This window comes from Silene latifolia, chromosome X, assembly GCF_048544455.1.
Source record: "Silene latifolia isolate original U9 population chromosome X, ASM4854445v1, whole genome shotgun sequence".
Lineage (NCBI taxonomy): Eukaryota > Viridiplantae > Streptophyta > Magnoliopsida > Caryophyllales > Caryophyllaceae > Silene > Silene latifolia.
Genome location: NC_133537.1, coordinates 151,673,648 through 151,693,447, shown reverse-complemented (window position 1 = coordinate 151,693,447; position 19,800 = coordinate 151,673,648). Strand labels below are relative to the sequence as shown.

General features: G+C 39.0%; 1 non-coding gene across 1 annotated transcript; it reads right to left on the bottom strand.

Moving 5' to 3' along the window:
* Positions 1 to 17,205: 17,205 nt before the first annotated feature.
* LOC141624167 (small nucleolar RNA R71) lies at positions 17,206 to 17,312 on the bottom strand. Its single transcript, XR_012533978.1, has one exon. It is a non-coding gene; the product is annotated as a small nucleolar RNA R71 (small nucleolar RNA).
* Positions 17,313 to 19,800: the final 2,488 nt, after the last annotated feature.

Sequence of the window (19,800 nt, the reverse complement as noted above, 5' to 3'; positions counted from 1 at the left end):
ACTGGACCATTTGTTTGAGTGACATTTTGATATGGACGTCCTGAGCGAGTAAGGTGGTCCACATCTTGATCTTCATTAGCCTTGACTAGAGGGTGTTCTGTGAGTTAAATGTCTTCATCGTCATCCTCCCAAACTCCATTGACGATAATGAACTCTCTTAAGCTAATGATTTCAGTTTCTAGGCTGATTATTTGCTTGACTAGATCGTTGGTCACTGCGATGACTTCTTGCATTGTGGATTCTTGAGATAAGATTGGAACCAGTGACCTGTTTTCCATAAGTATAGTGCTTGAATTACGTAGGGATGCCACTACAACTTCTAGCCCTGAAACTTGTCTACTTACACTCTTTAATTTGCCCATGCGACAAAATCAGCGACAGTAGGGGAGATGGTGGAATAACTCCTCATTTTCTAGTGGATTGACATCATCTTCAGCTGGAGAAATGAGGTGTGAGCAATCCAAGGTGGATACCTCCTCTGTGATCATCAGAATTCCAAGAGGACTCTGAGTATTGTTAGGCTTGCTTGCAAGAGGTATAGGTAGGCGCCAATCCTCAATCATATCCTGAATGACATGTTTTAATTTGAAACATTTCTCTGTATCATGCTTTGCCTCTATGGTACTCACACTAGGCATTCTCATCCCAGAACCTAGACTTCTTCTCTACGTCAGGTGTAGGTCCTATAGGTTGGAGCTTGCCTTGTTTCATCAATCTTTTTAGAGCATTGGAGTACGAGTCAACAACGTCGGTGAACTTCCTCTATGGATTATTCTTCTTAGTAAACGATTCGACAAATTTAACCTCGTCGGTCTTGCTAGTGGAGCCATAAGAATTGTAACACCCCTATACTCCAAGTGCCTTACCAGGACCACTCAGGTATGAAGATATTACCATCTCGGTTATCCGAGGCATGATAATCATAAGACAATGAATAAACATACTTTATTAAACAAGTTAAGTGATTACATAACAAAACCAACTGTAAGCAAAATACAACTGCTCTCAAACTATAAACCAACTGAAAGGAACTGTCCTAACAAACACAAAGAAGACTAAAGACTCCGATATGTGATGACTCCATCCCCAGCTAGATCCCACGCGTATCCAAGATATACCTGCCAAGCAACTGCTCACCACCCCCGAATGGATCACCACAGTTTTTAAAACATTTAAACGGGGTCAGTACTAATCACACAATTTATATACATATCAACAATCCGATAAACAGACAGCTCACACCGTCACACATACAATCACACCAATCCCAACAATCTCAATCACCGATCGTCCACCGGACCAGCCCCACGCCAAATGGGGATCGCAGGCCGTACCAACCAAATCCCCGCTCTTCATACCGAGCGATAAACCCATGTTCATTAATGTGCACATCCCCTTCCGTGGCGGGTTCCACGAAGGGCGAAACTAGGGCGTGAAGCCACTCCCGCAAGTGACCCCACTCAGCCGAGAACGCATCTCGAGAACCATAGGCAACCAGTCACAATCACAATATCAACAACCGTCTGAATCTATCAACAATGTACAATCACAATCACAGCCGTCACAATGCAATTACTATAACAAACAATCAATCTCAACACATCAACAATCATCCCATTATGGGATTAATACTGAGTAGGAAATCCTACCCGGTAAGCACACAATCGACGGTCTCTCTTCTTTGAGTCAAAAAGCTTCCTCTATGAACCCTCCTCCTATCATACAACATATAGAGGCTACCAAATCACATACTACATATAAACCCCCAAATCTCTAAATTAGGGTTTAACCAAATCAAAGGAAAGACAATAAAAAGGGTACATAGATCTTACCCTCGACGCAAGGAACTCAACGGTATAACCAACGACGCGAACTGACCTTCCAAACTCCGGGGATTGCTAATTATGCGATTAGAATGAAGAACTTGCTTGCTTTCTCTCTTAAACAGTAATTTAGGTTTTGCAAAAGTGATTTAGAACAATGACGACAAAGCTTATATACCTTAATCGCATAATTAACAAAACCCGAGAAAACTCCCCGTAAAACCGGCTACTCGATCGAGTAGCTAAGGTACTCGATCGAGTGCCCCCTTACTCGATCGAGTACCCACGTTACTCGATCGAGTACCCAACAGGTCAGAAACTATTTTAAAACGCAACTCACCCTTACTCGACAGAGTAAGGTCTACTCGATAGAGTACCCAAAGACTTATAAATACGGAGTATTACAAGAATGACTCGTTGTGCCTTGATACCCGCGACCTATCGTTTTGGACAAGAGTCCTTTACGAATATCGTATTCAATTCTTGTTCCTAATACAGTTAAGTCTTTGAAAGACTTTATGTTTTGGTATCTTAGGTGGTTCGCATAGATTGGCCTTAAGTTGTCCACGAACTTTTCAACAAGAGTAGCCTAATCTGGGTATTCGACGAGTTGCGTACTTGTTTTTCTCCAACTATTAGGAAGTCGGTGAATCCTTCTTTCTCATTTTGGGTAAGAACCTCTAGAATGTGCATATTGACTAAAATTTCAGCATTATCTGCATACTGCTTGGTGAACTCAATTGCAGCATCATCTTAAGTAGCAATTTCCTTGTGATCCAAGGAGTAGAACCATTGCTTAGGAATAGTATCGAGAGATGAAGGAAAGATCCTTAGGAACATCTCTGGCTTCATGCCTTTGATAGACATGTAATCTTTGAAGGCACGAATATGGTTCAACGGGTTTTCATGCCCCTTAAACTTCGGGATGTAAGTCATGTTGAAGTTAGTTGGAAGTTGAGCGTTTACTGCCTCATATTTACAGCTGTTTTCCCTGTAGATGTCATGTCCCTTGAGGTACATTAGTTGTTCCTCCAAATATTAGAGTCGTTTTTCAGCTTCAGTAGGATATGGTGGAAGATTGACTTCTGGTTGTCCAACAAAGGGTGGGAGATTATCGTGTATGACCATGTCGGGATTGGCATCCTCTACAGGAGGAAGTCTAGCTTCCACAGCGACAATGCAGCCTTCAATGGCGTTGAGGCGAGTATAAACATGGTCTTGGCTTGCCTGGAGACGAATGGGTGCAGCTAGGATTTGGTCATTACCATTTATGGAAGGTTGGGGTTGACCATTAATGCTTCCGTGACTAGTTATCACTATTTTGGAACTGAGGATAAGAGATTGATGACGAATCAAAACATGATCGACCATTATAGCACACTTACTCAAAAAAGTGACTGGACTCGTGAAATGGGCGTGTGCCACTGTGTCAAGTGATGTTTGAAAATGACGAATTTTGAAATGTTTGTCCTAGACAATTGTAGTGTAGTTGTAGGAGTGCGGACTCGAAGTGAGGTTTGAAATGGGTTTGAGGCCCGAATTTTGACTCGACATTTGGACAGAGTTTCGGCTTATTTTGCGCTTATTTTAGGCCATTTTTGAAAATATTTACATTTTGAAAAGGGTTTTATTTTACAAAATTTCATCATGGTTTTGTTTACAAAATGGTGATCACGTATATGATACGAACATATATATAAGCATTATAAAGGTACGTTGAGTGCATTTAAAGGGTTTTGGCTTAAAAGGTGGGTTGCCATACCAAGCAATCAAACTCTGGTCTGTGGAGAGGTTCATGCCAAACATGAGTAAGGCCGGTTCCTATTCCATTTCCTCGAGTAGTGAAAGCTCTTGATACAAACATGAGTATGCATCGTGGTATGGTTGACGTCAATCGCTATCCATCTTTAGGCCCCGATAGGAATTTGGACCGTCCAGACAAGACGATTGGTCGAATTGGTTGGGTTAAGCCTAGGAAGGCCGAATGAAATGACTTAAGAAGGCCGAGTAATGAAAACCAACAATTGTCTCGTATAAACTATTCCCTAACCTTGTTCAACTTTCACCCTGGGTAACACGTAAGTGTATCATCCCCAGCAGAGTCGCCAAATTGTGGAGATGGGCCACCCACGCCGCGCGCACCCGCGCGTTGTGTTCGAGGCGGCGACACTTCTCCCATGGAACCTTTGTTTGCCAAAGCACGTCATGGGCCGTTACCGATTGGTGAGGCATTGAAACCGGTGAAAGGTAGAATAAGCCTGCATTTGTGGAGTCGCCACCAATTTTTATGGAAAATTAGAACCGTTCGAATACCTTGTGCCATGTTAAGACACAAAGTAGTGGCATGAACACTAATAACTCGTTACCCTTAGCATTCTATGTCTAGAATGACTCTCGAGATGCCAATAGACACAGATGTCCAGAAAGAACTGATTAAGGGGTGAGGGTACGTATTAGGAAGCTCTTTAATTCGAACACCTAATCCCGCCCACCTCGATAGCGGCCTCTACTAATGATTAGGGAAGTTGTTCATATTTGATATGTCGTCGATGTAATGCATGCAATGCAACAAATATGGATTAATCCTAGCATCTGAGATGAGACTATGTCGGTTAACACGTGTTTAACACTCAAATTGGTCGAAGTTGGAAGTTAGATTAATTTCATGTGAATGCCATTTAATTAAATCATACATAAATACAATAAATGAAATACAATATTTAAAATTACAATAAATACAAAGTTTATTTGATCTACGTCAAAAGCACACTCGAAACGGTATTTTAAAGAAGAAAATAAAAAGAAAATAAAATTAGAAAATACGGCAGATTAGAGGTGATAATACTGATAATAGTATATTAAATACGTAATTAGAAGCTTCATCAAAACGAGAAAGATTTCAGGGACAGAAGCCAACCCAGAACAGGAGCAGCATCTGCTGCGTCCTTTGGAAGAGGCGCAACAATTCCTGCGTTTGTTCTAGAGCTGGGCTCTGTCTGTGAAGTCAGAACCGCAACATGGTTATCGTTCATTGGTAGATTTAGGATCGATTATTGATATTGTACTCAAGTCGAAGTGCTTTAATTGATTACATGCATCCGGATAAGTCATAAACAAATAAAAAAACGAGAATTTATAGCGGTCTACATGATTACGATTATCTTATGTCGGAAATAGGAAACTTTAGATTAAGAACGGAATTAGAAAAATAGGACTTGGAAGAAAACTCGTGTATCAAATTAGGATTCCAGAACCCCGACATGAACAAGTCTAAACCCGAATAATCGATTTGAATTAAAACGGCGAAAACCCGCAAGTATTGAATTACTCGGGATTAAGGACGAATTAGGTATTAAAAATAAAAAAAAGAGTTGTTAAAACATGATTTATATACTTAAACAAGGAAGAAAACAAAGAAATAAGAAGAAATAAGAAAAATAGAAAATTGGAGAAGCTCGAGGCAGAAGCAGAAGAGCAAGAGCAGCGGCAGCCTCTGGAAGGGGTGCAGCAAGTGTTGCGACCCTTCGAAGAGGCGCAGCTGCTGCTGCGATTCTTCTCGACGTCTGACCTCTGCTGTTTCATGAAAACGGTTTTAAAAGATGGATTTTAAATCGGTTTTTTGAACGTGCTTTTGATATAGATTTAATTAATACAAAATAAAAGTACAATAAATAAAACGTGATTTTACACCCTCAGACTTACATGTTAGCGTCTCGAGATTTAACTAAATCGGTTTTTTAGTGGTAACTCGACTCGATCTATGCAAATATGAAAGTGCCCTTGACAAAGGAATTTAAAAGATTATTTAACTGATTGTGTAGTGGTCAAATTGGTCAGTCATGCAAACGTGACTGGTACTCAGAATGATCTAAGCTTACGTGGTCGATTGATCAAGCAAGTAGGCGTCGAAAGGCAATAGCGTGGTTTTAGAATGCAAAGGGATAAGAGAATAGCGGACACTCGCGTGAAAAATATGGAGGCCGAAGGCCTCTATTTATACTAATCACGAGGGGTAGGGTTTAGGAAAGAGATATGGAAGGAAAGATCCGGAAACAACCGACTTAGGTTGAAACACGTAAACTTGGACAAAAAGAAAGCCTTGAGAGAAGGCGCAGGAGGTGCTGCGATCCTTAGAAGAGGCGCAACACTTACTACAAGACTCCGATGAAGTTGATTTTTGTGGCATTGAAAAGCTAAAAGAACGATCTATAACTTTCTGTGAAATAGGCCAGACCCAAAAAAGTCGTTATCACCTCGTAAAACAGGCCTAAATGTCGGGTTGTCATTTTAGCTAAATAAAATGCACATTTTGTAATGTAAACTTTAAGTTTAGCCCAAAGAAGTGACATGGGACAAAAATGAAATATACTTATAAAATTTTATGACATTCTAACCTTAGGTAGACAAGCACATTGCTTTTTGACTCAGAATTTGACGGTTTTTAGAAAATAAAGCGGTTTTTGTCCTGGACTCCAAATGAACTCTACTTACTCTCAAAACGACCGTATCGGCGCGTAGATGACGACCATGAGGTTGACTCGAGTGTTTGAGCTATCACTTGTTAATAAAATTACGAACTGTCATAAAATCGTTTCCCGTCATGAAATACAATAATTAAAATTACAATAATGACAAAGTTTATTTGATCTACATCAAAGCACACTCGAAACGGGATTTTGAAGAGGAAGAAGAAAAAGAAACCAGAAAATACGGCAGATTAGAGGTGATAATACAGATAATAGTTGATTAAATACGTAATTAGAAGCTACGTCAAAGCGAGAAAGAGTTCAGGGATAGAAGCCAACCCTGAACAGGCACAACATCTGCTGCGTCCTTTGGAAGAGGCGCAACACTTCCTGCGCCTGTTCTTGAGTTGGGCTCTGGCTGTGAAGTGATGTGACTCTTAATTGCGCACATTTAGTCCCCTAATTGAACCCATTTTTCATACTAATATAGCATTTCATGACCATTTTATCCGTCAATTCCTTCCTATTTTGCTTTCCTATTGTATTCTATATGTCTTGTAGGAAAGAAGATAATGAGGCGGAATTCCCATCTCTAGCGCATATTCGGAAGCTTCTTGATGATATTGGATGGACTAGTATGAAAAGGAGGGAAGAATTATGACCAAGGATCTAGGAATAAAGAGTATATAGATAGAAGGATCATAGGCTTAAAAGCAAGGATGACGAGAAGGAAGCCATTACAAGAGAAAATTGCTTGTAACCAAAACAAGAGTTGATTGTTTGGCTATGAAACTATGATAGGTGAAATGGCGTCGAAAAATCAAGTGGTCTAGGCTTTTGAATCACTCCAATAGAAGTCCGGATGAGGAAATGACGTCCGTTTTACAATCCGAGCTCAAATAGACAAGCTGCCCTATGATCCGAGCGTCCTGAGCTCAGGACGGGCGTCCCAGACTCAAGACGGGCGTCTCCAAGCCAGGACGAGCGGATTGTTAGGTAGGCAAGAATAAGAGAAAAAGCATGTCCCTGGATCCAAGCGTCCCGAGCTCAAGCCGCGCGTCCCAGGCCTAGGATCCGGGCGTCCCGATACCAGCCCGAGCGGATCCCCTCACAGAACCAAGCGTACTTCAGTCTAGGATGCGCGGATTTCCTTGAGAGTTGCTACATGATCCGCGCATGTCCCTCGGGACTTGCAAAGATTTATTCAACACTTAAATAATTTATTTACTAATCTACCCTTGCTTAACCTAATGATGTACTACTATATATACTCCATTGTATTACCTAGCTAATTAGCAAGTTTTCTTAGATTAAATCAATCTCTCTTAGATTAGATTAGGAGTAAATTAGAATAGATTAATATCAATCATTCCACAAAATTATACATTAATCTTTCCTTAATGATTGTTCAAGCATTCTTATTTATTATTAGGTAATTGAAGAATAATTGGGTTATTATTGGAGAATTTACAACTCTTCATCAATCAATCAAGTTTTCTTCTATTATTCTCTCCTTTCCAATTGTTCATCTTAAGTTTCGTATAATTCATACACGATAATCTCCCACTCGATAACCTTAGCATTCTATGTCTAGAATGACTCTCGAGATGCCAATAGACACGAATGTACAGAGATAACTGATTAAGGGGTTAGGGTACGTATTAGGAAGCTCTTTAATTCGAACACCTAATCCCGCCAGCCTCGATAGCGGTCTCTACTAATGATTAGGGAAGTTGTTCATATTTGATATGTCATCGATGTAATGCATGCAATGCAACAAACATGGATTAATCCTAGCATCAGAGATGAGACTATGTCGGTTAACACGTGTTTAACACTCAAATTGGTCGAAGTTGGAAGTTAGATTAATTTCATGTGAATGCCATTTAATTAAATCATACATAAATACAATAAATGAAATACAATATTTAAAATTACAATAATTACAATGTTTATTTGATCTACGTCAAAAGCACAATCGAAACGGTATTTTGAAGAAGAAAATAAAATTAGAAAATACGGAGATTAGAGGTGATAATACGGATAATATTTGATTAAATACGTAATTAGTAGCTAAGTCAAAGCGAGAAAGAGTTCAGGGACAGAAGCCAACCCAGAACAGGCGCAGCATCTGCTGCGTCCTTTGGAAGAGGCGCAACACTTCCTGCGTTTGTTCTAGAGCTGGGCTGTGTCTGTGAAGTCAGAACCGCAACATAGTTATCGTTCATTGGTAGATTTAGGATTGATTATTGATATTGTACTCAAGTTGAAGTGCTTTAATTGATTACATGCATCTGGGTAAGTCATAAACAAATAAAAAAACGAGAATTTATAGCGGTTTACATGATTACGATTATCTTATGTCGGAAATAGGAAACTTTAGATTAAGAACGGAATTAGAAAAATAGGACTTGGAAGAAAACTCGGGTATCAAATTAGGATTCGAGAACCCCAACATGAACAAGTCGAAAGCCGAATAATCGATTTGAACTAAAACGGCGAAAACCAGCAAGTATTGAATTACTCGGGATTAAGGACGAATTAGGTATTAAAAATAAAAAAAGAGTTGTTAGAACATGATTTATATACTGAAACAACGAAGAAAACAAAGAAAAACAGAAGAAATAAGAAAAATAGAAAATTGCAGAAGGTCGAGGAAGAAGAAGAAGAAGAGCAGGAGCAGCGGCAACCTCTGGAAGTGGTGCAGCAAGTGCTGCGACCCTTCGAAGAAGCGCACCTGCAGCTGCGATTCATCTCGACGTCTGACCTCTACTGTTACGTGAAAACGGTTTTAAAAGATGGATTTTAAATCGGTTATTTGAACGTGCTTTTGATATAGATTTAATTAATACAAAATAAAAGTACAATAAATAAAACGGGATTTTACACCCTCAGACTTACATGTTAGCGTCTCGAGATTTAACTAAATCGGTTTTTTAGTGGTAACTCGACTCGATCTATGCAAATATGAAAGTGCCCTTGAAAAAGGAATTTAAAAGATTGATTAATTGATTGTGTAGTGGTCAAATTGGTCAGTCATGAAAACGTGACTGGTACTCAGAAAGTTCTGAGCTTATGTGGTCGATTGATCAAGCAAGTAGGCGTCGAAAGGCAATAGCGTGGTTTTAGAATGCAAAGGGAGAAAAGAAGAGCGGACACTCGCGTGAAAAATATGGAGGCCGAAGGCCTCTATTTATACTAATCACGAGGGGTAGGGTTTCAGAAAGAGATATGGAAGGAAAGATCCGGAAACAACCGACTTAGGTTGAAACACGTAAACTTGGACAAAAAGAAAGCCTTGAGAGAAGGCGCAGCAGGTGCTGCGATCCTTAGAAGAGGCGCAACACTTGCTGCAAGACTCCGATTAAGTTGATTTTGGTGGCGTTGGAAAGCTAAAAGAATGATCTAGAACTTTCTATGAAATAGGCCAGACCCAAAAAAGTCGTTATCAGCTCGTAAAACAGGCCTAAATGTCGGGTTGTCATATTAGCTAAATAAAATGCACATTTTGTAATGTAAACTTTAAGTTTAGCCCAAAGAAGTGACATGGGACACAAAATAAGATATACTTATAACATTTTATGACATTATAACCTTAGGTAGACAAGCACATTGCTTTTTGACTAAAAATTTGACGGTTTTTAGAAAATAAAGCGGTTTTTAAACCGGACTCCAAATGAACTCTAATTACTCTAACAACGCCCGTATCGGGGCGTAGATGATGACCATGAGGTTGAATCGAGTGTTTGAACTATCATTTGTTGATGAAATTAAGAACTGTCATAAAATCGTTCCGCGTCATGAAATACAATAATTAAAATTACAATAATTACAAAGTTTATTTGATCTACGTCAAAAGCACACTCGAAACGGGATTTTGAAGAAGAAAAAAAAACTAGAAAATACGGCAGATTAGAGGTGATGATACCGATAATAGTTGATTAAATACGTAATTAGAAGCTACGTCAAAGCGAGAAAGAGTTCAGGGATAGACGCCAACCCAAAACAGGCGCAGCATCTGTTGTGTCCTTTGGAAGAGGCACAACACTTCCTGCGCATGTTCTTGAGTTGGGCTCTGGCTGTAAAGTGATGTGACTCTTAATTGCGCATATTTAGTCCCCTAATTGAACCCATTTTGCATATTAATATAGCATTTCATGATCATTTTATCCGTCAATTCCTTCCTATTTTGCTTTCCTATTGTATTCTATATGTCTTGTAAGAAAGAAGATAATGAGGCAGAATTCCCGTCTCTCGTGCATATTCAGAAGCTTCTTGATGATCTTGGATGGACTAGTATGAAGAGGAGGCAAGAATGATGACCAAGGATGTAGGAATAAAGAGTATATAGAAGGATCATAGGCTTAAAAGCAAGGATGACGAGAAGGAAGCCATTACAAGAGAAAATTGCTTGGAACCAAACCAAGAGTTGCTTGTTTAGCTCTGAAACTATGATAGATGAAACGTCGTCGAAAAATCAAGTGGTCTAGGCTTTTGAATCACTCCAATAGGAGTCCGAATGAGGAAATGACGTCCGTTTTACAATCTGAGCTTAAATAGACAAGCTGACTTATGATCGGAGCGTCCTGAGCTCAGGACGAGCGTCCCAGACTCAATACGGGCGTCTCCATGCCAGGATGAGCGGATAGTTAGGTAGGTAAGAATAAGAGAAAAACCTTGTCCCAGGATCGAAGTGTCCCGAGCTCAAGCCGCGCGTCCCAGGCCTAGGATCCGGGCGTCCCGATACCAGCCCGAGCGGATCCCCTCACAGAACCAAGCGTACTTCAGGCTAGGATGCGCGGATTTCCTTGGGAGTTGCTACATGATCCGCGCATGTCCCTCGGGACTTGCAAAGATTTATTCAACACTTAAATAATTTATTTACTAATCTATCCGTGCTTAACTTAATGATGTACCACTATATATACTCCATTGTATTACCTAGCTAATTACCAAGTTTTCTTTGATTAAATCAATCTCTCTTAGATTATATTAGGAGTTGATTAGAATAGATTAATCTCAATCATTCCACAAAATTACACATTAATCTTTCCTTAATTATTGTTCAAGCATTCTTATTTATTATTGGGTAATTGAAGATTAATTGGGTTATTATTGGAGAATTGACAACTCTTCATCAATCAATCAAGTTTTCTTCTATTATTCTTTCCTTTCCAATTGTTCATCTTAAGTTTGGTATAATTCCGTTACTCTTTACTCTTTATTGCTTATTTCTTCACTCTTTTTTTATGTTTATACTTGTTGTGATGATTGACACCATTGATGACATGTTTTCCATGATAATAAGTGAGTAGTTACTTAACTAGGATTAGTGGGGGATTAGGGGAGTTAATCATGGGATAGATTTATGCTTAATGAGTTCATATGAATGCGTGCTTATTGTTCTTCAACCTATGCACATGTCATGTTTGATGAAATGCTAGACTATGAAACCTTGCATTTTTTACCCATCTCTTATCTATTCAACAAGGCTTGTAAGATATAAACTAACTCAAGACTTGTTAGACCTTGCATATTGTTGAGTAGGGAAAACCCAAGTCGACTTGTAAGTGTTGTAAAGTCTTAACCGACTCGGCTCCGAGATGTAAGTTTTCCTAGGAATTGGTTTATCATGCATGTAGTCTAATAGGAAGAATTAAGTCGACTTGTAGGTGTTGTAAAGTCACATATGACTCGGCTTCGGGACCCAAATCTTCTTATGAACTATATGACATGAACTAACTTAAATCCAACAATAATAAATTGCTTGCATCTATATAACTCATTTATGCTATCTTACCATGATTCCCCTATGATCCCATGATATCCTAGTATCCCTTTATTATTTGTTTACATCCTTTTATTTATTTCTTATTTTACCTTATTGCTTTAATTAGTTTAGAATCAATCAACCCATTTCAATTGTGACTACCCTAAGCGCAACTACGATTAGATTGAACAATTTGAGTACCCCCGTCCCGTCGATCGACCCCGACTTTCTTGCTATGCTAGTAGTTGGGTATAAATGTGTTTGATGGCGTACAATGACACGCTTCATCAAAATGGCACCATTGACGAGGACGGTGTTATGTATTTGAAACGTTCTTTTGTCTAGTTTTAGTTGTGCTTATTCTTGAGGAGTCTTGGTTCCTTGGGAATTTCGTTTCTTGTGCTTTAACCTTTAGGAACTTTTTCCTCAAGGTTCGTTCTTACCATTTTATTGTAGTTTCCATGTTTGTAGTTGTATCTTTGTCTTAGCTATGATGATGGCCCAAGGCTTGGTACATGGAGTATGTGGTGGATCTTTTGAGTATGACAACAATGGGTATGGAGAGTTTGAGGAGAAAGCCAACACAAACCTACCTTACTACTCATACAATAAGAGTTCTAACTACTACCCCAACTTTTCCTACCAAAACTCCCACATCCAAAATCCACAACAACTACCCTACCAATACCCACTTTACAAAGAATTCCAAATGTCACAATAAAACCAATCTCACACCCACCCACAACAAGAAGATGAGCATGAATTTGACATTCAAAATGTGGTTCTCCAAATGATGGGAGATCAACAAAATTTCTTCAAACAAGTGCTAGAGAAGAGCGAAAATAGGGACAATGTTCTTCAAAGCATTGTTACCCAAGGTGAGGAGTTGGCAATTCGAATTGCCCAAATAAAAGCAACCACCTAAGCAACCACTCCTCACCATTCCTTAAACATTGTCCATGAATGCGAGTTTGAAGGAGTAACCTTTGATGTGGAAGATGTGAAGTGGGAAGAGCCAAACTCCTTGAGCTCTTGTGAGTATGAAAGTGTGGTATTTGATGAAGAAGATATGAGGTTGAGTAAGCCAAATACTCTTAGCCTTTGTGAGTATGAGGGTGTGTCATTTGATGTGAACATTGAGGTGTTGGAGAAAAAGTTAATGAGGAGGAGTGAAGCCCCTATCTATGATTCGTATGGAGATAGAGAAGATGAAAAGCCTATGGAAGAAGCTTATGCGGAATATTTGTCTTGGAATAACTCATGGAATGAAGAAGAGGAAAGGAGTTGTGATATTGCCTCACTTGAGGAACCCATCCTTGAGAAGTTTGAGGTATGCTTCCATGAAGAAGATGAATGCCTCTTTCCTATTGACAATGAAGACCTTTTCGCACCCACCATGGAACCTATGATTGTTGGAGATGATATGGTAAACCTTCTCCAAAAGGTCAAATTGTTGTATAAAAGATACTTGGTGGAGAAGCTCAAGAACAAAGCTATGAATGAGCTTACTTGTGGAGACTTGGCACCCACAATCTCAATTCCTAAGCTATCCCATCATCAATACTATGAGAATTCTTCTACTATTCTTGAAGGATTGATAAATCCAAATGTTATCATCATCACCATATTTGAGGGAGACGGGAGGGAATGGAATCCTCCCGATGAAAAGAATTATAAGCTTGCTAGTTTGGAGAGACAAGAAGGCTATAGTGAAAAGGCCAAAGTAAAGGGGAGAAATTTCCGTAAGAAGCCCCTTGTGAAGGATTGGCTCTATTCCATTTTCAAGTGGCCATGTTTCTATCTTTTCTTATTTAAGAATTGTGCCCAAGCCTTTGACCGGTTATTGAGAGCATTGAGCAACATGGACAACATCAATAACCATGGCAACAAGGAATGAGTTTGGTGGAGTCCTCCCTTAAACAACCATTTGTAAGATATCCTATCCTTTTGACTTTGCATTACATTTACACTTGCATTTAGTTATATACATATATATTTAGCTTGCATTTGTGAAATACTTCATATTACATTCACATTAGTTAGTTCATATAGTATAGTTTTCATTGTAATATATATCACATGATTCATGTAGTTAGTTGCATATAGACTAGAATTCATGCATAGTCACTAATGACCAAACACATTCCTTTCTACACTAGAAATAGTGCTTAAATCGGTTTGGGGAGGTTTAATCATAGGTGAGCTAAGTAATTAAATAGAGAACATGCATCATCTAGTGTAGTTTAGATTGCATTCATTTGTTATACATGTCATATAGAATTGCATTTAGTTAGAGCATGCATTCATATCATATCATATCATTGCATTTGTACTTCAATTTCCATAAAATCAAAAGTCCCAAAACAAGACTAAATAAAGTGGGGGATGGAATTTAGTTAGAGCATGCATTCATTCATACCATATTATGGCAACAAGAAATAGTCCTTTTCATTCCTACTCCTACATGTACATTGAGGACAATGACCAAAATAAAGTGGGGGATGGAATTTATATTCTAAAATCCATAAAAATTGAATTTTTTTGAAAAATCCCAAAAATATGTTCTTCAATTTCATAAAAACAAAATCCATAAAAATTTAAAAATTTCAAAAACCAAAAACATGTTCTTTAACTTAGTAGTGTAGAATTGTATATACTTGTGTTTTTGTTCTCTTCTCACATAGATACAACACTACATTTGAGGCATTGTCAAGGGAATGTGAAGACCGCTTCGTATGATCGCTCTAATCTCTATTTCCCTTCCATTTATTTTCGTTATTGATGTGACCATAATTAGAGCATATTTAGTCCCCGAATTAGCCTTGTTCCCATGCTTTTTAGTGCATATTTGGGTCATTTATTATCTTTAGTTCTTTGTTTTGTATATTCTTTGAGGTTTTGTGTCCTTGGTAGGAAAGGAGTGCAAACCTTGCATTTTCATGGCAAAACGAGACTAATTTGATTAAATTCAAATGACCAAGCATCAAGGAGAGACAAGATTAGAAGGCCTTTGTACATACTATAGTAGATGGGCAATGATGAGAAAAGATCCTTGCATCCCCGAGGAAATCCCCAAGGATTTTATGAAGAAAAGGGAAGAAAAGAAGAAGAACTGAAACTGCACAGCAATCCGTGCGGATTATCCTGAAGACGCCCGTCCTCCACCTTCACTATCCGTACGTCTTCACTCCAAGAAGACCGGGCAGCAACACAAGAAGACGCCCGTCTTCTCCCCAAGACGCCCGGGGAGAGACCCACGAATCCGGCCGTCCCATGCTAAAGACGCACGGATTCCCAGGCAGACAATTTCGTTTCTTCAAGCTTCAAGAAAGATGCCCATCCTTCCAAAAATACCGGCGTTTCCTTAAGTAGGGACTTAATCGTCATTTAAGCCCTTAGTTAACTCTAATTCCTACACCTAATCCCCACTATAAATACCCCATTAGTCTAATTAGAAGAGCATGTTCTTCTTAGCAATCTTTAGTGTAGTTAATATCAATCAAATCTCTCTTTAATATTGTAATCAGCAATTAATCAAGTTTTAATACAAGTTTTATTTCCTTAATCTCTCTTTTGTTCATCCTTTATTCTGGGTAATTGAAGATCATTTGGGTTATTATTGGAAGATTGACAACCTCTCAATCAAGCATCAAGTACTTCTTTTATTCTTTGCTTTATTATTGGAATCATTAGTAGGTATAATTCTCTTAATCCCTTTTTAATTATTGCTAATTACTTTCATTTATTCATCATGTCTCACTTTGTTGGTATGATTGACAACCTTGCTAGCATGTTCAACATGATAATGAGTGAGTAGTTCCTTAGCTAGGGTTAATGGGTAATTAGGGGAAACCAACATGGGGAATGATTCATGCTTAAATTAATATGCTTTCATGGTTTATTTGCTTGCTTGTTATGATCTAACTCATGCACATGTTATGTTTGATGAAATGCGAGCCTATGAATCCTTGCAGTTTTTACCCATCACCTATCTTTTCAATGAGACTTGTAAGACATAAACCAACTCGAGTCTCATTAGACCATGCATGTTGTTGAGTAGGGAAGACTAAGTCGACTTGTAGGAGTTGTACAATCTAATCGATTCGGCTCCGGGACCCAAACTTTCCTAGGATTGTAAGATATAACCCAACTCAATCCATCACAACAATAATTGCTTGCTTATAATTTGAGAACTTGTTTGTATGATCAATTCCAATGAATCCCCTATGACCCCATGATACCCTAGTGCTTTTTATCAATTGTTTACAACCCTTTTAATTCATCTTGCTTGTTTACCTTCATTGTTATTTAGTTTAGTGACCTTCTACATCAACCCAATTGTGACACCCCTAAGACACCGCTAGTTACAATAGAAATCTCATCTCAATTCCCGTCCCTTGGGATCCGACCTTTACTTGCCTCTTTACTAATTGTAGAGTTGTTTGTGAAGCTATAAATTGTATTTTGGTCTAGGTGCTCCTAACGATAAGTTACCGAAAAGATATAGTCCCGACCAAAAATGGCGCCGTTGCCGGGGACGGTGTTAACTTGATTTAGATTTTCTTATATTGTTATTAGTTGTGTCTTTCTTTGCCTTGGGGAAGTAAAACTCCTCAAGGTTTGTTCTAATTGTTTTCAAGTTGTTTGATATTTTGCATGTCTAGAAGGTATTGGTGATGTTGTAGATATTCAACCAACTATTGAGTTCATCAACCCTTTTGCAAGAGAAGGTGAAGAGAACCCAACACAAAATACAACACAAAAGCAACCCACAATGCCTAAGTTTTCATCACATTCCGTACCCACCGAGGAGAACCTACCCAATGGTACTCCCACACCACAACATCTAACCGGAAATTTCATTACCAAATCCGCATTTATCCAATAAGTCGAAAGAAGCCAATTTGGGGGGATGCCTAGTGAAGACCCTCACTCTCATATGGAGACCTTTTGTGACTATTGTGATGCGATTTCTCAAACCGGTGTAACTCAAGACCAAATTCGATGGGTCTTATTTCCTTTTTCTCTAATTGGCACCGCGAAACAATGGTTGAAGGGCCTTGACAAGGCCACTCTCGGAATTGATTCTTGGAAAAAGTTGGCTCTAGCTTTCTACAAAAAGTTATATCCACCGGAAAAGACTAACATGCTAAGAGCTCAAATTACGAGTTTTAAGCAAAGGGATGAAGAATCTTTGTATGAAGCTTGGGAGCGGTTCAAAGGAATTTGTCGCTCATGTCCTCACCATGGACTTAGAGAGTGGTTCTTGGTACAACAATTTTGGAATGGTCTATATGAAGATTCAAGGAACATTCTCAACATGCGATCAAATGGAATGTTCACCGAAATTGATGACAATCAAACTTGGAACAAAATTGAGGAAATGGCGGTCCATAACTCACAATATAGTAGACCTCGCAAGGCTACTAGAGGAGGAAAGCATGAAGTGGAGTCCGTTACTCAATTGGGTGCTCAACTTAGTGCCCACATTGACACCATCAATTTGAAGTTTGAAAAAGCTATGGCTAGAGTTGAAGAAGCCTCAAAATCACCAAAGCATCATGTTAATGCCATGACGGCATCTTCATCAATCCCAAGTGGGATATTTGAGAATTGTGGAACTTTGGGACATGACCCAAGTGAATGTAGGGGAATAAATGAACAAGTGAATGCTTTCCAAGCATAGAAGAGTGGTACCACTTATTCCAACTATTACAATGAAAACACCAAATTCCATCCAAATCTCTCATACAAAAGCCAAAATGTTCAAAACCCTCAAACAACATACACCCCACCTCCCATGAGAAACCAAAATCAAAGACCCTTTTACAACCAAAACCAAGGTTACCAAAATCAATCTCCATACAATCAACAAAATGACCAAGGTTTTGATGTTCAAAAAGCGGTCCTTCAAATGCAAAAGAATCAACAAGAGTTTTTCACTCAAATGCAAAAAGATAGTCAAGCAAAGAAAACCACGATCAACAACATCCTAGCTTACACCAAAATGGTGGAAACCCAATTGACTCAACTAGCATCTTCAAGCTCACAAAGACAAAAGGGGCAATTACCACCTCAAAGTAATCCCCCAAGACATGAAACGGTTAGTGCCATTCACTTGAGAAGTGGTACAAGGTATGAAGCACCGAAGAAGCAAGTTGAGAATGAAGTTGTGGAAGCTAGTGACAAAGAAGAAATTGTGAAAAACTCCAAGGATGGAGAACCATCAAAAGAAGAAATTTCAAAGAAAAATGAAGACAAGGTCAAGGAGAAGGAGCCCATCGTGATTAGACTTCCTTTTCCAAGTCGTAAAGCCAAACCCAAATTTGATGACCAACTTTGAAAATTTATGGAAATTGTGAAGAATTTAGAAGTCTCAATTCCTTTCACGGAATTAATCAATCACGTGCCGGCCTATGCGAAATACATGAAAGACATCCTCACAAAGAAGAAGTCGATCCAGAAGCTTGAGACTATCGCCTTAACTAAGGTGAGTAGTGCAATACTTCAAGGGAGTTCACCTCCAAAACTCAAGGATCCGGGAAGCTTCTCAATACCGTGTACCATTGGCGACACCACGATCAACAAACCCTTACGTGATCTATGGGCTAGTGTGAGTGTTATGCCGTACTCGGTGAGTAAAAGGTTGGGGATGGGAGAGCTTAAATGCACCAATATCACACTCCAAATGGCCGATAGATCGACGAAGACACCATTAGGGATATGGGAAGATGTTCCTGTACGAATTGGGAAATTTTTCATCCCGGAGGACTTTGTCATTGTTGATATGGAAGAAGACTCCAACATTCCAATCATTCTAGGAAGACCTTTCTTACACACCGCGGGTGCGGTGATTGATGTGAAACATGGAGAGCTCACTCTAGAAGTGGGAGATGAGAGTATAACTTTCAATCTTGACAAGACCATGAGAGCTCCCCGTTTCCATGAACCATGTTTTATGATTGATCATTATAGCCGGAAGGATGATAGGAAGAAGTCGGAACCCTAATAGAAGAAGAAAATTGAAGATGCTCCATTCAAAGAGCAAGTGAATTGTAACAAAGAGAGCTTGAAAAGCTCACCAAAGTCAAGCAATGAAGAAGATGGCCTCATTGGCCAAGACAAGAAAATGGGAGAGTTGTCTCTATCAACTCAAGAGATCTTTAGTGATCAAGTAGATGAAGTTTGTGGTCTTTGGGACGATGAGTTTGAAGGGATTTTCAATCCCTATATTGGTAATGCTATCGATCAAGACCGATAACAAGGGCAAAGATCTATTGAAGATCTTTATCATGACAATGAACAAGCTTTTGATTACTTCTTCAAGGTGTTGAGCAACATCAACAACACCTTGGACATGCCCCCATGACATCTCACTAAGGATGAGAGTTTGGTGGAGTCCTCCCTAAACCACCATTTGTAAATATTTCTAACTCGCATTTTAATTCTCGTATTGCATTTTTGTCATTTTTGGATTTTTATGCCTTGATCAAGATAATTATCATTTTTGAGATAAGTGAGGGAGGGACTAATGATTTCAATTGATGTGTAGTGCTTTAGCTTAGTGTGGGGATAGCAATTGCCTAGGCTATCCATGCCTTAGTAGTGACCCACAATGAAGAACACGAGATTTTGAAGAATGAAAAATGACAAGGGATATTCAAGTACACAGATGGAACTGAATCCGGGTAAAAGGGGTAGAATCCGAGCGTTTCCAAGAGAATCCGCCCGTCTTCAGGCA